Source organism: Epinephelus lanceolatus, chromosome 9 (assembly GCF_041903045.1).
Source record: "Epinephelus lanceolatus isolate andai-2023 chromosome 9, ASM4190304v1, whole genome shotgun sequence".
In the NCBI taxonomy this organism is placed as follows: domain Eukaryota; kingdom Metazoa; phylum Chordata; class Actinopteri; order Perciformes; family Serranidae; genus Epinephelus; species Epinephelus lanceolatus.
Genome location: NC_135742.1, coordinates 22949199 through 22969142, shown reverse-complemented (window position 1 = coordinate 22969142; position 19944 = coordinate 22949199).

The following is a 19944-nucleotide window of genomic DNA, read 5'->3' as shown; positions in this document are numbered from 1 at the left end:
AATTTTGCAAATGACTGCTTTCATATGTTTTGTCAACATTATAGTGGACTGTATTTTGAATAGTGGATGGAATAAACATAAGGTGAGTGCAGGCAGAATGTTGCACGCCTTGTGTGGAGTGTTGCTGTTTGAGTTGTTGTGTATTCAGTGTTGTGTGTTCAGTAAACCCGATCGCTAATGCAGCTGTTTGAAGCATGTTTTATGCCCACTTTGTGCTGCTGGTGCTGACACTGAGTTTGGTAAGTTAATACATCTATTTCAAAATGATTCTGCTTCGCTCATTATCATCCATACTGTTTACACTGATAGCATGGCAAAGGCTAATCACGTTTCTGCTCAGTGTTTTCATATTAAGATGCGTTGTGTTGCCATAGAAACAACACTCTAATTCTTATACTGCATCTTACAAGTCTGATACACTTTGTGCTGCGTTTTACAGAAGTGCATGTGTGCAATGTACATCTCCATAATTTCCTCCTCTCATGTTTTCGAATCCTTTTTTAAAGACGTTGATCTTATTAGAATGCTGCCTTACATGGAATGCTGTCAAGAAGTTTAATAAGCACTGATGTAATTTAAGTACTTCTGTGTAATGTTTATAAAACACCCACACAGTTAAATGAGGATATCACTCTGGCTCTTCGCGACACATCCAAACCCCAGCTGGCTTGATTTGCATAAACAGTGCATCACAGTCATACATACTGTAGATCATATATATGCCACAGGCATCATGCATTATTCTACAAAAGTAGCTTTAAGCTCTGACAACTAGAGACTAGTGTGGAAATACATGTCTCAAAAAAATGAAGGGAACACTTAAATCACACATCAGATCTTGATGAACGAATAATTCATGTTGAAAATCTTTACTGATGTACATTGTGTAATTTGTTGAGAACAAAATGATGTAACGACAGTCAATGGAAACCAAAATCATCGACCCTCTAAGAGCTGAATTCAAAATCACACCAAAAACATCTGGGCAAGGTCCTGATGAGTCAGCGAATGGTGTCCTGGGGGATCTCCTCCCAGACCTGGATCAGAGCATCGGTGAGCTCCTGGACAGTCTGTGGTGCCCCAATGTCCCATAGGTGCTCAATTGGATTTAGGTCAGAGGAACAAGAGTGCAAGTCAATGGCATCAATGCCGTCGTCATCCAGGAACTGCCTACACACTCTGGCCACATGAGCCCGGGCATTGTCCTGCACCAGGAGGAACCCAGGGCCCACTGCACCAGCATAAGGTCTGACAATTGCTCTAAGGATTTCATCCTAGTACCTGACAACAGGCAGGGTACTGTTTGCTGTGACATGGAGGTCTGTGCGACCCTTCAAGGATATGCCTCCCCAGACCATCATTGACCTACTGCCAAACTGGTCATGCTGGATGATGTTAGAGGCAGCATAACATTCACCACTGCGTCTCCAGACTCTTTCATGCCTGTCACATGTGCTCAGTCAGATCCTGCTCTCATCTGTGAAGAAGACAGGGGGTCAGCAGCGGACCTGCCAATTCTGGTGTTGGCGGGCGAATGTCAATTGAGGTGCATGGTGCTGGGCTGTGAGCACAGATCCCCTCTTGCCACCCTCATGGAGTCTGTTTCTGACAGTTTGGTCAGAAACATGCACACCAGTAACCTGCTGGAGGCCATTTTGTAGGGCTCTGGCAGTGCTCCTCCTTTTCCTCCTCACACAAAGGAGCAGATGTTGGTCCTGCTGCTGGGTTGATGCCCTTCTACGGCCCTGTCCAGCTCTCCTCGTGTAACGGCCGGTCTCCCGGTATTTCCTCCATGCTCTTGAGACTGTGCTGGGAGACACAGCAAACCTTCTTGCGACCTCATTTATGGATGCGCCATCCTGGAGGAGCTGGACTACCTGTGCAACCTGATTGAGCTGCAGGTACCGCCTCGTGTTACCAGTAATGACAAGGACACTAGCAAGGAATAGAGAAGAATCAGTCAGGGAGGATAAGGGGAGAGCAACTGTCTGTGGCCACCACATGTAAAACCATTCCCTTTTTGGGAGTTGTCTTGCTTTTGCCTCTCCATTGCACCTGTTGTCACTTTCATTTGCACCAAAGCAGGTGAGACAAGCACTCTGTCCTAAATGGACTGATTGATATCCCTGAAGTTTAACTGACTGACAAACAACAAAACAGTTTATTGTTGTTTCCAGGGGCTTTTGGCCACCAAATATGGGTGTTTTCTAGTGACCTGTTGCTGTTTCTCCAGCGGGTGCCACAAAATTGGTGGTTAATTACCATGCCTTAGCCTTTCCTGCCTTTCCAGGATAGTGGCACGAAAAGTGGTTGTTTTTGTGCCTCCCCAACTGGGTGTTTTAAGCCAAAATATGATCTTTTCCCAACCAAGTAGTTTTATTGCCTAAGCCTAGCCCCACATTAACCACAGCATTGTTGAAATATAAAGTTTCAGTGTATCTGCTAAATGATAACATACAAATGTCACGTGTCACAACAAATACGAAACCTGCTGGAGCATGTGAGGAAATGCTTGTAAAACTGTAGGTAGCAGGTAGAGGTGAATAAATCTGGCTCTGGTAAACCTCTTGTCGCACACAGAGCACTGCACACTGCAGTAAAAGTAGTAGCCTTGTACAACATACTGCAGCTATCGTAGATGGTTTAGCATTATATTGACAGCTCTCCCACCTTGGCCCATTTTTCCAATAAAAATACACTTTGCCAGGGGTGAAAAAACCCTAACTTTACATGTGAGAAGTGTGCAAGGACTTGCCTTGAGAATGTGGAAAATACTGCAGAGGCTACGCTCTGCAGCAAAGTAGTGCTCATACCGCACACATCCTTTTCACAACCTGATGAATATAAGGTTACATGAAATAGCCTGAGAAAGATGCAGTGAATTCCAATGATTTTGCTGTTTGTATGAGACATGTCAAGGCACGAGTATTGAATATTTTGAAGTGTGAATGTGAAGTAGCTCAGCATGTTATTGACATGTTGTGTGTTAACTGTCATGGGAAAACATGTCAAATGGATTTAACACCTGAGTTTGTGCACCAATGATAAATATTGGGCGTGGGGGTACTAGAGCTACTATGTATTTTTTCTATATTTTCTTTTATATATTTATGTTTCCAAGATATTAATTACTATCTTTTTTTTAATTTTTTTTGCATGTAGGAGTCCATTCAAAGCCCATCCTCACCTACTCACCCTGTTTATCTTCACTTATCTTCACTTATTCTCCCTATAGCCTTAAAGCTAACTAATTAAGCAGATCATCAGTTTATAATGTAATATTTTAAATACTGCAGAATATATCAGAGAATATTAAAAAACAAACAAACAAACAGAATTGTTTCCTTTTCAGCATGCAATGAATGTCATTATCGCCACTGCAAACTTGCCATCCATTGAGGGTGTTGATGGTGGGGCTTTAAGTTACCATGGTGGACTCAGTGGTGGTCATTGACTGTCAGCCACTGGCCATAGATGATAGCATCATAAATGGATCATATGAGTTAACACTTGACAGTACGTATGAGCCACTAAAAGCCCGTTTCCACCAAGCAGTACGGTACAGTTCAGTTCGGTACGCTTTTTTCTATTTCCACTGTGAAACGTTGTGGATGGAACCATTCCGAACTGTCCCCATGTTTGGTGCCCCCTCTGTTGGGGTACCTAGCACACAGATCTGGTACTAACAGGTGGAGCTGTGAACACTGCAGTCTGTTGATTGGTCAATAGAGGATGGTCACTCTTACTCATTGCTGAGTTGTGGCGGTTTTTGAGGTCCATGTAACTACTGCTCATACCCTGGAAGGTTTACATATATCAGTAAACTGTTCGTATAAAATGAAAGGATATTTTGCTGCCTCTCACAGCAGCTGGATTCGGAGAAATAAAAACCTAATTCACTGAGCCAAATGCCAGCAAATTCTACGGTGGAACATTAACTTATGTTTCTTTCTCAATGTATGAGTTGATGATGTGAATCCATCAGCACACCTGAAATTTCAATGTGACAACTTTGACGATTACTTTAGTTTTTATCGTCTCTCTTGGATGATATACACTTTTAGTAGTGAGTGGATCTTCAAGCATTTAAGAATATATAATAATTTCAACCGGATTATGTGAACTGCATATATCCCAATCCTCACCCTGAAAAGAAGTCGGCGAGTGTTGTTCCTGTGGGCTCTGGCAACACTAAACCCCTGAGCTTGCCTGAGAAGGACTAAATGCACAAACCCGCTATTTTTAAACATCCCATGGAGAGAGACTCTCACTGCAGACTGCTCTAATGTGTTCTTAAAATGTCAGCATGCAACCTCATTCTGTGGATGATAAACAAGGTGCAGACTGATAAAGTAGGTAATGCAGTGAGTGCTGGATGGAGCAGTGGGTGACAACAACCCCGCCCACATGAAAGAGTACTGTTTGAGGTGGAAACTCTAAGTTGACCTTCTGGTTCCAAAGGTACCATGCCGAAAGTGTTTGGTGGAAACGTGGCTTAATTAAAAGCAGCAGGACCTGATGTGTTGATGTGTTGATGTGTTAACTTTCAAAAGACAGATGAACAAGGTGTGGATCAATTGTGTATGAACAAGACTATTGAGCTTCCACACATCATTTACACATCAGGGTCTGTCCTAATGAGGGTCAGATGAGCACAGAAAACAGATTGCTTATTGATGACAGCCCTTTATGGAAATCTGCACATCACCTAAATTAACAAATCAGATGCAAAATACCAAAGTACAAAACTATCCTACACTTACATGTGTATGATATAAATTGCCAGGGTCCATAAAAGGAGGCAATGCTTGCCCAGGACCTACTGTTGCTACTTTTCCAAGGCAGCTAAAGCTCCATATTTTCAGCAGGCAGAGACTAAAATGTCCTGCTGTACTATGAACCAATATCTATAGTTCAACACATTGCAATTTCAATTAAGCATGGACATGTTTTCCTCTTTCATCCTCTTTCCCGGTGCTTGTAAATGCTTATCTACAGAACTGTTTGACTTTTGGATGTCTGTGATCATGTCTTATGCATTTTACTACTGACAACCATTGTTGCGGCATTTGGTGCTTCCTTCCACTCAATAGTCACTTTTCAGACCTCTGAGGAAAAGCATCACTGAAAAGCATATCTGAGACAATGTCAGCACTGTTGCCACTTACGTAATGATAGCATTTTTTGAAATTGAACAGTTTAAGAAATGAATGTCATTTTAAAACATCAGCATTTATTTGGCTAAATCTCTGGCTTTCTATCTCTAAAGAGGCCCAGTGTTCGTCTGAAACACTGTCATCAACGCCATCGGTGGAAATAGTTTAGTCACTGCAATGCATTCTTCACAGTTCTGCTCCGTCGTCGTTGCTAGGTAACATGTAGTTTCTTGCCAGCTGAAATGTTGTTCAACATCTCAGCATGGTGATGTTGGGGAGAAAAGTGTTACATATTTGCAACACTTCCTGTTCCAGAGAGGAGGTAACAGCATGGTGCACACAGCATAAACTGGCCAAAATCTCTCAGTCACTGGATCTGACAGCCACTTTTTTTTTTCTTGTTCTAGAAAAGGTGCAATAGAACAGGGTGCACAGTACTGCCTGAGCAAAGTATCTCCATCGGTGGCTCGACTGTTATGAGAGCATTATAAATCTGGACTATGGTAATAGAGTGGCCAGCCTCTCAGGCCTGAAAATGACTTATTATGTGTCAGTATTTTTTTCCCTTCCTCTTCAAGGTATTTTGGCTTGAAGTGTAAATAATTAATTTCCCTATTTAAAGAGCGTCATGTTTGATTTATAACCATAGAGGGTGCAGCGAGGTGACTGCATAGGGGTGGTATTCACTTCTGAATGACAGAAACACCTTCATTCTGAACTGGGTAAGACTATGGAAAAGCAACTGCAGAGAAATGTGGAATAAAGGTTTACATGGCGGCTGGAAATAAAAATGTAAGTGTAACCTTTACAAAGTCTTCCCTTTCTAAAAAACAAAGCTTATTTAAGAATAAGAGGATTGCACTGTACCTGACGTGATTCATTTTCTCAGCATAGGTTGCAGATAGATTTATAGTTTAACCTTTTAGTACTAAAAGTATAATAAGCAAATTGACCCTTCTCAACAAAAACCCAGTTGCCTGATGTTTTTTATGGTGCATCCTGCTCATAGTTCAGTGCCAGTCTGCAGAGTATAATGTGAAACCTCTTCCAATCATTAACAGCAATGACTACTTTTCAACTGAAATATGTTATTTCATTTTCATATGAAAATTAGTCATAGAAATCATATGGACACCATATGAGAGCCCATACAGAATGAGGCCCCAAGCTCAAGGTTTGTTTGACCTTGCTGTTATTATAAACTCAAATACATACACATAGAGGTAAATTGTATATACATACACACAAAGAATCACTGCTACATCTTTTCAGCTACAGCGGATTTCACATATCTGCTTCCTGTATGAGCCACATCACTTCATAGAAGATATTTTCTACAGCACTCACGTCAGTCACAGTAAAATCTTGTCCACCACTCTGTTTGATTTCATCAGTGCACTGATGTTAGCACTTTCACACCAACCCAAAAGTAAAGACAAGAAAGGAATGTACGCAGGAAGCAAAGGTTCCAGGTTCTTAGCCAGCACAATAAACAGCTCTCCTAAACAGAAACATGTTATGTCTCAGATGAAGTCTGCTGCAACTCTTAGACTATGAACGGCATATGAAGTTTGCTGTGAGAGTGCATGTCAGCTCGATACCTTTATAAAGTGTCTGTGTCTTTTTCAGTTGTTGTTCAAATGATCAAAGCTGTCCTTCTGTCAGAACTCATATCAGCCTAGCTTTTTGTTTTCATTTTTCACAAAGTAACCAATCACAGAAGGTATGGGATGCAGCGATGGTTGATATAAGTGTTTACAGAGGCAGAGAAAGAGAGAGAGAGAGAAAAAAAAAGATGGAAATGACCATAAAAGAAGGTGGAGAGCTCAGTGGCTGAACTCTGATGAGCAAATTCATTTGCACAGCTTTTGCCGCCACTAAACACACAAACATAAGCTCAGAGCTACACCTGCGGGCACGTAGTTTCCATGGGAACACAGCTGGTTTTACACTAAACACAAGGAAATAGGTTAGATTAATAGTTTCTAAGAAATAGATGTTCTGTTATGATATAATTGAATAAACAGAAGTCTCTCACTACACTTGGCACTGCTGTTCCATTGGTCTCCGTCTCCATGCGCTCTGAGATTGTGGTGCTTTGAATAACTGAATGGTATATACACTCACCAGCCACTTTATAAGGTAAACCCTGCTAGTACTGGGTTGGACCCTTTTTTGCCTTCAGAACTGCCTTAATTCTTGGTGGCATAGATTCAACAAGGTGCTGGAACCATTCCTCAGAGATTTTGGTCCATATAGACATGATAGCATCACACAGTTGCTGCAGAACATCCATGATGTGAATCTCCCGTTCCACCACTTCCCAAAGGTGCTCTATTGGATTGAGATCTGGTGACTGTGGAGGCCATTGGAGTACAGTGAACTCATTGTCATGTTCAAGAAACCAGTTTGAGATGATTTGAGCTTTGTGACATGGTGCGTTATCCTGCTGGAAGTAGCCATCAGAAGATGGGTACACTGTGGTCATAAAGGGATGGACACGGTCAGGAACAATACTCAGGTAGGCTGTGGTGTTTAAACCATGCTCAGTTGGTACTAAGGGGCCCAAAGTGTGCCAAGAAAATATCCCCCACACCATTACACCACCACCACCAGCCTGAACCGTTGATACAAGGCAGGATGGATCCATGCTTTCATGTTGTAACACCAAATTCTGACCCTACCATCTGAATGTTGCAGCAGAAATCAAGACTCATCAGACCAGGCAATGTTTTTCCAATCTTCTATTGTCCAGTTTTGGTGAGCCTGTGTGAATTGTAGCCTCAGTTTCCTGTTGTTAGTTGACAGGAGTGGCACCTGGTGTGGTCTTCTGCTGCTGTAGCCCATCTGCTTCAAGGTTTGACATGTTGTTGGTTCAGAGATGGTCTTCTGCAGACCTTGGTTGTAATGAGTGGTTGTTTGAGTTATTGCTGTCTGTCTATCGTCTTGAACCAGTCTGGCCATTCTCCTCTGACCTCTGGCATCAACAAGGCATTTTCACCCAGAGAACTGCTGCTCACTGGGTATTTTCTCTTTTTCGGACCATCCTCTGTAAACCCTAGAGATGGTTGTGTGTGAAAATCCCAGTAGATCAGCAGTTTCTGAAATACTCAGACCAGCCTGTCTGGCACCAACAACCATGCCATAATTGGCTGATCAGCTATTTGCATTAACAAGCAATTGAACAGGTGTATTTAATAAAGTGGCTGGTGAGTGTATATTCCAACAGTATATCCAGTAGTGCTCCAGTTTAACAAACGGTCCAGTTTGTGCCAGAGTGCACTGCGTTGCTCAGAGTGACTATTTACACTTAATATGTACAGTAATATATAAATGTGAGGAAATGCTGCCAATATGGTTTCTCTCTATCAAACTTAAATTCCTTGCCTGAAGGTTTAAGGAATACCTCTGAACCTTGTCAGTCAGGACCTGTAGCACGCTTGTTTCATAGTTCCGCCTACTGTGTTCATGGTGCAAAGGCAAAATGTATACTTTGCCACATGGATAACAGCAATCGGACGCCAAAACAGGGCAAATTGCAGTCAGTTGCAAAACTTTATTGGCATGTTTGCGCTGTAATATCATGAGTGCAGTATCCTTTGTAAACCTTGAGAGGCTATCTGCCTTGGGGCAGATAGCGGTTGCATGTGATGCACAATTCATAATGCTATCAGCAGCAGCTATTCATTCTTTGTGAATTTGCCCCTAAATCTTCCTCATAGGTTTTATATTCACATATTTCCAAGGAGGCTGCATAATTGACTAATATTAGCAGTAATGAGGACTGGTTATGATAACTAAATGATTTTTTTTCTGTTCAAGTCAAAGAGCAAATATGGTGCTTTTTTGCTTAACTATCATGTTGATTCACAAGACAGAAACTTTACACACACAACTTCAAGTGCCCTCATTGGGTTTGTTCCAAGCCATTGTTGGTGTTCATGCCAGTTCTGGGGATGTTCTTGGGTAGTTGAACCCCCTCCCCCACCCAGCCTTATATGGTCCTTACTCTGTTTCTATACGCAATATAATTCTTTGTTGTTTTGCTTTTGTTTTCTTTCAATTCCATCCCTCTTGTTCCTTGCCTCTACTGTAGCTACGAGTCTGCCTTCAGGTCTCTGCCTTTTCCTGCTCTTTTTTCTTCTTCGTTGTCTTTTTCCTTTGTAAGAACAGTTGCCAAACATGATGCTTCTCTACAAGTCTGTCCAGAGAGGGAAGTGATTCACTGAAGGTCAGCCCTTATCTCTCTCTCTCTCTCTCTCTCTCTGTCTGCTCTGTATTCTCACATCCAGTGTGACTGTACACACACACACACACACACACACACACACACACACACACGCACACACCATGCGTTCAGATTATAACTAGTTTCAGATGGGAGCTTTGAAGCCACGGAAAGCTGGCTTTCTTTCATCCCAGCATTGACTCATGTTCCATTTTCATAATTTGGTAATTTCATGAATATGTAATGCCTTCCTGTTGACCTGACTAATATGCGGGAGACACAGTGACACACACACACATTTTCTCAAAGGAAAACAGGAGGATTACAGAACAACTAACCAAAACCACTTAAAGGATGATTGTGGATGCTTCCTGATATTTTCTAAGATGGGCACATTTAAATTTTGCATTTTTTAAATGATTGATTGCATAAATGTGTAATTGTTTCCTTCATTTAATCACATTGAGGTTCTGGAGAGCTCTGTTCAATATTCAACTGGAAGGGCACTTCGAGAGCACAGACTTCTGTGAAGGCCAATCGTCTAATAGCCCAGGCACATCCACTATAAGCTGTTTATCTGGGTACATTTCCAAAACTATTACAAGAGAATACACTGTAAATTACCGAACAACTCACAGTAAGCCATTTACATGACAGAGGTTAGTTTTACATGTTATAAAATATATTATTAGCAAGTTCTAAAGAAAACTCCTTTTTGTATCTAGCTGCACGGAATACTGATCTTCAGATAGACATCTCTGTAGAGGACTGGGAAAAGACATGTCTTCTGAGAGAAACCCAAACTGCAAATACCAGATGCAAACAGTTACAGTATAAATGGCTACTTAGGACTGACATTAAACCTGTTAAATGATGCCATTTTAATCGAGACACCTGCATTTAATACTATGAAGAAATTGGCACTCTGTTTCATTACATATGGGAATGTTGGAAACTCCAGATGTTCTGGAGAGAACTTCTAGAGCTATTTTGACATTGACATTTGATAGAAAGAGTTCATCTTGCTGAAGCCAAAATATGCTAATTACATATTATAGTGGTGATCAACATACCAAAGTTCCAAGGCCACTTAGTTTGTGTGATGTCTCGGTTTTGACTCTGTTCCTTTTTTTGAGATCCGTAATACTCACATGAGGCAGGGAAGAAGTTTAATGAGGTTCAGTGAGAATCCCAAAAATGTAAAAAAAATAAAATTCCAACACAATGTTCCATTTCTGTTTATTCTCATTGTATACCCGTTATTATTCTTCAACACTCCGTAACACAATCAAAAGCTTATTACCATCTAAGTCAACACAAACTTCATGTCGTCTTTATGCATGATGTTGTCCAAAACCTGCTACTGTCATGCACACTAAACTGCCAGATGCCAAGAGACCAGATACCAAAAGTTTTGGGGCAGATTGGTGCTACCACGATATTTTTGTCAGGACCACTTTAGTCAAAGAGAACTTTATTTCCATTTACAATATTATATTTGGTGGTATGGCTCTTTTCTGGGGCCTCTATGCCTTTCTTCAGCCTATGTGGAAAGACTAAGGCAGAGAGAGTGCACCTTTCTGCCTTTCCATGCGCTAATGAGGAAAGCTTGAGGCAGAGAGAGCAAACCTCCCTGCCCTTCCATGCAACTACATGGAAAGATTAAGGAAGGAAGAGCAGCAGCAAGGACCCCCTGGGAACAGAAGCAGTGTCAGTGACAATCAGAAATGACATTGATAAGTCAGACACAGTATGAAAAGGAGGAGCTGGGGTGGAGGCGCGTTGCAAAACGGCTTGCAGAGGAAGCAGCAACAGTAGGCAGGCCAGAGCAGTTTAAATAGGGTAACCTGAATGAGATTCGCAAATTGGTTGCATAGAAAGGAATCATGTGATCTATCAGCTGACTCCCCTCCATCGATCAGCTGATCCATCAGTTGATTGGGCTGTTTGAGATCAGCTGATCCATCAGTTGATTGGGCTGTTTGAGATCAGCTGATATAGCTGGGATGTGAGCTGAGCTTGACATCATGCCGTGCCTGACCTAACGCTATGCTCAATTTTTGGCTTGCTGGGAAGCCAAGAGAGCACCTGATGGAGCAGCTGACGGAGGTGCTTGGCTGGCTTACTGGCTTCAGGGTGCTTCTGCCTCCTGTCTGAAGCTGAACCCATTTGCTCTGCAGAGTTCCGATGCTGGCCTCAGAGCTTGGAGGAACTGAAGTTTGGTAACGCTGGATGGGAAGTTAGTCAGAGTATGACTGATAACAAATATAAACAATACAATAACACAGGAGGCACCACATATAAAAATGGATAGCTGACGAATATTTCATAAAGTCCGGTTCTGGAGAAAGATTTTTCTAGCCTTGACTACAATCACATCTTTCAGCTGGAGTTAGCCAGCCGTTTAACAACATTTTGGGTACATCAAACAGTGCGAAAAGAAGAGCTAACTTGAACTCTTGCAGTGGTCTCTAAATATGGCAGACAAAGAAAAAACGATAAATATGGGGAAGAGTGTTGAGACAAAGTGTGCAGAGTGAGAAAGAGGGGTAACAGCTGTTGTTGCGGTTGCATCGTGTAGAACGCCAACGCTACCACACGTCTCTCTCTCCTTGCCCCCCTCCACCTCTTCTCAAGTCCTTCCTTTCTTTCTTTTCATTCCTCGTTATCAGCCAGGGTGCAGGCATGGGGACCGCCCACTGAGAGGTGCCCATGAGGCTCAAACTGCCCGCCTGCCTCTCTCCTTTCTCTCTGTTCTTTCTGCTTGAGGTCGAACACCATCGGGGGGTGCGATTCAGTGCGATAAATTGCTGTCTCATCCCAAACAGACAGCACGTGCTTACACACACACACGCACACACACACACACACACACACACACACACACACACACACACACACAGTCGTTTGGTATTAAAAAGACACAGGAGAATGTGTTCATACAAAAAAATTTGTCACACATATGCAGACATGCAAATTATCACACATTTTAAGTGCTGGACTCACACAAGCTCAGCTGTGCACAGACACCAGAATGCAGAGGAACATTTGTCATTTGCTGTGTGTGTGTGTGTGTGTGTGTGTGTACCAATGCCTATGAATTCTATGTGCACCTGAGAGAGTGTTTCTGTGTTTGTTGACTCTTAATTACAAACTGTTAATGTGAATGACACTGGAGCCTGATAAAATATAGATGTGTGTGTGATGTGTGTGTGCACATCCGTACTTGTTTGTGCGCACCTCTATGTGTGAACTGACACCCCTGTCTAATGAAGATGTCAACAAGGATGTCAATTATTCTTGGCAGGGGACGGAATATTATTAACTAATGTGCCTGTGTTTCAAAGCAGTCTCTCTGTGATGTAAAGTGTTCTCTGTTACTGAGTTTAGAGAGATACGTGTGTGTGTGTGCTCGGGCACCTGCTGGTCACACTGGGTGTATCGACAGACATTTGAACTTCTGTGATTTCTCAACCTGAATTGAGTTCATAATAAGTATAAGAGCAATGTAATGATTTAATTTCAATTTGCGAGATGGTGCAACAAGAAATGCCATATAAGGCACACAAAGACACAAATGCACTATTTCATGTGTACACACACACACACACACACACACACACTGAGCTTTATACTTGGTTGATTGCTGTCAAGACCACTTGCAGAGTTTAAAGAAACCAACAGACTGAAGGGCATTTGGCCAGTAGGGATAGGGACAAAGAAAGATGCACACACACACACACACACACACACATAAAGAAATGTCTTTTACAGTGACCGTATCTAGGTGAAAACAGATTAGCACTTTGGAGCGCTTGAGCTTTACCACCAACTGTTGCCCCAAATTCTGTGTTGAATAACCTTGCGTGTGTGTGTGTGTGTGTGTGTGTGTGTGTGCTGTGTGTGCCTTTATGGTTACATATGCTGTGATTGTCGTTTCATGTGTATTGTACACGCACAGTCTGTGCATATGAATGTGTTTGTTCATGTGTTTGACAGTTTGAATACCAAAGGTTGAACACTTGTAGGTTGCCAGTATTGTACAGAACTCTCCTTAACTGACACCTTCCTGTCACATTATTAGATTGGCAAAAGGTGAATTTGCTGAGGGAGAAAAATGATTTTCACTGAGTACACGGGAAAGGACGGCAGAGGAGATACCCGCACACCAATGTAACTGGGCTAGAGAGCCACAAAAATGTCTACAGGGTGAGGTCAAATGCAAAAATAATCTACTTATTTAAGACATCTGTCCACAACAAAAGGTGATAAACTGATGTGATTATGACACTGAAATTAGAAGATGCTCAGTTATACACACAACAAAACTTCAATATGATCCCACACAATGTTTTAAAACACAGATTGACACTTTCCTTGCTCATGCCTGTGGTGCTGCATTATTTACAACATCTGAGAAAGAATACTTCACCAATGATTTTCCCAGCAAACCTGTGTTGGATATACTAACTTAAGTTCACAAATCTCTCACTCATGTAGCTGACAGACCGATAGTCTATGGCAAAGGGTCCCTTTCCCAATTTTGTTAATGCCCACATACGCCCTCCTGTGGTGAAATTACCATCATACTTGAAGGACACCAGTGATGACCTTGACATATTTTCTTGGTTACACCAGATACTGCCAATTTATTCACCAACATTCCTCGTTCTAGTGGACTGAAGACCCTTCAGTTTTTCTCAGACAACAGGGATGTGTAACACCTCCCACACAGCCCCTCACTGATATGTCTAATCTCATTCTCGGAACCCATCAGCTATATTCGGCGTCTGGCTTCCGGCAGATGGCAATACAGCCTCTGGGGGCATACCCCCGATTTTTTGGCATTCCAGTTTCATTTGGGCGGAGGAGGCGGATTTCCGTTTCCGACTTTCGTTTATATGTAAGTAAATATGCTGAACCATTGCGATGGATTCAGAGTTTGCAGTGACAGCAATTATATTCCACCTCGTTAGTTCACCGCACGGAGCGTTTAACGTGGCAACAACTGCACCCAGCTCAAACGTGATTGGTCAATATCACGCGGGCTACAAACAGCTTACAACCAGAAACCAGGGCTCTTCCGCTCTTCTTCCGGAGGCAAGATCTCTGGGGTTTGCCTACAGACTCTACATTCACTGAATCTAGAGTCTGTATATACTGTAGAGACTAGTCTAATGTCATTCAATCATTCATTCATTTTCCATAACTGCTTATCCTGTTAGGGGTCACAAGGGGGCTGGAGCCTATCCCAGCTGACATTCGGCGAGAGGTAGGGTACACCCTGCACAGGTTGCCAGACTGCTGCAGGGCTGACACATAGAGACAGACAACCATTCACGCTCACATTCACATCTACGGCCAATTTAGAGTCACCAATTAATTGGACTGTGGGAGGAAGCTGGAGTACCCAGAGAGAACCCACGCCGACACAGGGAGAATATGTAAACTCCACACAGCAGGGCTCCCCCACCCAGGGGTCCGTGCCACTGATTGGGGTGTAAATAAGTAAAATAAATATGTGAGAGTTAGTAAAAGCAGTGCTGAAATAAACTCTATTCAGAAAGAAACTAACATTATGAAAGGAGACATTTCATTTTAAGTGCAGAGGGGAAAAAAATCCAACCATCACCGTCGTAATTACTGCTGTTTGGAGGTAACGATAGTGCACAGTGGGCAGAAAGTAAGGGTTATGGAGCAGAGCAGATAATCCAACCTTAATCCAACCACAATATATGCCATTCACAGCAGCTCTTAGTAAGTTTGGTGCACAGCCAAGGATAGGCACACAGGAAGAGGCCTGTGCCAATTTGTACTAACAGCAGTACAATGACGAGAGACAGAGGTGGCCACCACTGCTGAAATATGCAGGCTCTCTTAACAGGGGAACAGCCTTCTAAAATTTGACCCAGTTTTCTACTGAATGTTTTTTGTTCACATTTTTTTTAAACAATTTCTTTATTAATCTATTTCTTTAGTACTTTTTCTATTTACCATGTTCAGCATTAACATATAATTAGAAGAGTAGTGAGGTGGTGGTTGCAGTTTGAAAATGTTTCTTAAGATGTTGTAGAGGGTGATTTTTATGCCTCCACGGCTTCGAATCTTCGAATTTGGCACAAACGTCCACTTGGTCTTAACGATAGACTGATTAGATTTTGGTGGTCAAAGGTCACTGTGATCTTGTCTCATTCTTGTGAACACGAAATCTCAAGAACACCTTGTGGCAAGCTTTTCAAATTTGGCACAAACGTCCACTTGGGCTCATTAGGCCCGTTTCCACTGAAGAAGTTCCTGGTACTATTTGGGGGGCAGGAACTACTACAGGAACGTCCTCTCACTCGGCCCTCTCAACCGCCGTGTCTCCACTAAGAGAGCGGAGTAGGAGGAAGGTTCCTCTAAAGTTACGGGCTCTGGATGTGACGTAATTGTTGCGCGACCATTTACCGGGGCGACATAGGGACGCCGTTAGCTGATAGCCCTTAGCAGTGTCTGTAATAACTAAATGGCCCGTGAAAAAAAAAAAAATTCCAGCGGATGTCTTAGTTACAACATGATTGAGCTAACTGGAGTAGTTTCATGTCGTATCCGACAACGGGAGGCTTTTAACAGATGACGTCCTGATGTTAGCCTGCTGTTAGCTGTCCCTGTCAGCTGCAGCCACTGATGCTTTCTAGACATCGTGATTTCCCAAAACTGAATAAATACCACACATAGCAACACAAAACTGCTTTGCTAGCTCAATCATGTTGTAACTAAGATATCCGCTGGAAAAAATATTTTTTTCACGGGCCATTTAGTGAGTTTTTTTTACATGGCGGAGGAAGCTATATGAACGAGCTAACCCTCGTCTGCTGAGTTTTAAAAATGCCGGCTATTTGTTGCTTTCTGTTGACATCACATCCCTCCTTGAGTATATCCAATCAGCACCAAGTAACCCCCAAGCCCCAGCCGGGAGTCTTTCGGGGCCGTTCTGAGTACCTACCCCGAGGCAGGGACTTGTTTAGCCCCCGTAAAAGTTCCGGAACTCTGTCCTTCGGGGGTGGTTCCTGCGGTGGAGACACGCACCAACGGCCCCGGCCCCGTAAAATTACCCCGAAGTTCCTGCGGTGGAAACGGGCCTATTGATGAACTGAATAGATTTTAGTGGTCTAAGGTCAAGGTCAGTTTGACCTCACGAAACATGTTTTTGACTAACTGAAGAATTCTTACACCAGGGCTCAACAATAAGGATTGCCCGATTGCCCGGGGCAAGTAAAACTCACGGTCGGGCATGTAAACTAACAACTCACTTGCCCAATCAGGCAAGTTGCTAAAAATAGTAAAAGTTAATAACTAATTGATAAAATGAATGCATTTTAAAACGTGCTCCTTCGGCTCTGATGCAGCGGTCTCTCTGCCTGAAGTCACAGGCACAGCTGTGTAACAATGTCCTGCCCACAGCGCCCATTGATATTATTTTGCGCGATGGACGCTTCATATATAACATAACAATATACTATTTATGGTGTTATGTCATCGTGTCATTTCTGTCTCTACATGGTCACGCGTTAACAATTCTCCTCTGCTCTCTGTATCGCTGGTCACACACAGGTGAGCACACTAGAGCGGCTCGGGCCGCATTTTCCTGACCAAACCTGACCCCGAGCCCGGTGCAGTTTGTCAGCTGACACAGTTATTGAAATGGACAGTGTGTAAATAACCACCAACAGACTGCTGTTACGCACAGACAAACACGCTGCTCGCACAGCAGCTCAGCGCGGCACTCATGCGGAGCTTGTGTTGCGTTCAGGTGTTGTCACGTAAATAACAACTTCCAACACTTAAATAGGTCATAGCACAAAACAGCAGCATGTCAAGTGACTTTTTACTTTATTATATTCAATAAAATTGTATGTTCCTAAATCTTGAGACACCTCCTATGTAAGCTAGACAGACATTTCACCTGCTCATTACTGTGCACACATGTACTGTATGTACTTAGTCCTAAAGAGCCCTTCTGGTGCCAGTAGATACATAGAAACATCCCAGCAGGCTGTGCTTTGCAAGCATACAAAAAAGTTTCATGCATGTGAAAATTATTTTTCATGCGTGTGCTTCACCTCCGCTGCTACAACTCCATCCTAGGGGAAACACTGCTGTGTGCGTTTTGTGCAACAGGTGGATGTGGTAGTCTACTGGTAGAGTAGAGAGAGAGAGCTAAGTAGCGTTGAAGTAGAGTAGAGCAGGGCAGAGAGATGGAAGCAAAATATATTAAACCCGGTGTTAATACAGCAGAACTGGAGAGAGGGGTGAAAAATAAATAGAGGTGGGCATGGCTCAAGTAGGGCGCAAAATTATAGACGGAGAACGATTGACACATTTTTCACTTTAAGCCCTGACACTGTCATTTTTGTGTAGGAATTAAGCTACAATACATGACATATGTTGTTTTAATTAATAAATACAGTATGAATAAAGATTACATAACATAAAAATAACTGTAGTCTTTGTTATTTGATAGCCGCTTAAATTAAACAGTTTTTATAGGGCAAATAAAAACTGACTTCGGGCAAGTAGATCTCTGACCAACTTGCCCGACCGGGCAAGTGAAAAAAAACCTTAGCGTTGAACCCTGTACACTAATTAGGACAAAACTTCAGACCAATGTCTGATAGAATAAAATGAATTGATGACATTTTATATCCGAAAGGTCAAAGGTCAAATTCACTGTGACATTGTAATGTTCTGCATAAAACACTTTTCTGGCTATTACTCAACATCATATCTCAGGAATAGGAGGGGAGACACTGATACTGATTTGTGACACTAATCTTGGGTGTCCACCTTGAAATGTGCTGACTGTAAAGATCTTCTGAGCTGCCGGAGGAAGATGTGTGTGAAGCATCCATGATTTCACAGACATGGATGTAAAGAGAGAGAGAGAGAGAGAGAAACTTGACTGGTGAGTGGAGACATACAACCGTGGGGTTTTAATTCTAGTTTGAAATGTTATGTAAACCTTTAATATTTCAATTTGATGCAGCATTTTTTTGTGGTTATTTTTAGGCTTGGCATTTCCAAATTCAAATTCCTGCTGTTTATTCCTCATCCACGTTTGTGACAGACACTGTATTTTGTTTTAGTGCAGCTGTTTCAGCGTTGTCATCATCACTCCTCCCTGAGTGGCAGACAAGCAAAAGTCAGCATCTGCCATTATACATTCATGGAGAAAAACAAAAAACAAAAGGAAAAAAACTTGAAAAGAGAGCTGTTGTGAAATTGACAGTCAGATTAAAAAAGAATTCTGGGATATTTTTTTTACAATCTGCTGAAGAGAAAAGATAAACAACTTGAAGAGATACTTTGAAGAGGGCAGAGTCACACAGTTTTCTGAATGAAACATGCAATAAAATCTAAATATTTTTCCAAACCTCTCTCCAGACAGCAACAATATGCTTTGAAGTCCTTTTGATTTAGATCAGGCTGACAAATCCAGCTTTAAAAAAGGCCCAGGGGTCTATATGCCCTGAAGTTTTGCTCCATAAGGTCTTCATGTCAAGCTGCCTGTATGACACACAGACATAAAACAGTGCCGTCAATGCATTTCTCAGATTAGCTGGATACCAGTTGTCTTGTTAGGCTGTACATAGTCATACACATGCAAAAGCATTTAAGGCAGCCATAAATATTTCCTTTTCCTTTCTTTGTTTTCCATTTTTTCTTCCTTTCCTTACCACCTCCTGACCTCAGTGTGACTTCCACTTCTAACTTTTCACTGTACTCCACTCTTGTTCTTGCTGTCAGTCTCACTCACACACACATTGACAGAGTTTGTGTGTTTCTCCAGGGTGGTCTCTGGCCTGGCTCAGTGTTATAGTATATTTGCATCTTCTGTCATTGAGCGAGGACAGAGTGCATAATCCCACTGAAGGCCGACAGCTGACAGGCAGTTTGGCATCCTCAGCTGAAATTACTGCCCTCTATTGCTTTTTTCTAAGCTCTAGCCACACTAGTGGAACCTATATTGTTTCTACCTAGCAACACCAGTAATAGAAACAAAGAAAATGAAAGTTACACACACTTATGCAAGAACTTTCACATATACTCACAGGCCACTTTATTAGGTACACCTGTTCAAATAGCTAATCAGCCAATTATGTGGCAGCAGCATTTAGGCATGTAGACATGGTCAAGACAACCTGCTGAAGTTCAAACCGAGCATCAGAATGGGAAAGAAAGGTGATTTAAGTGACTTTGAACATGGCATGGTTGTTGGTGCCAGACAGGCTGGTCTGAGCATTTCAGAAACTGCTGATCTACTGGGATTTTCACACACAACCATCTCTAGGGTTTACAGAGGATGGTCTGAAAAAGAGAAAATATCCCATGAGCAGCAGCTCTCTGGAAATGCCTTGTTGATGCCAGAGGTCAGAGGAGAATGGCCAGACTGGTTCAAGGTGATAGAAAGGCAACAGTAACTCAAACAACACCTCGTTACAACCAAAGTCTGCAGAAGACCATCTCTGAACCAGCAACACGTTAAACCTTGAAGCAGCTGGGCTACAGCAGCAGAAGACC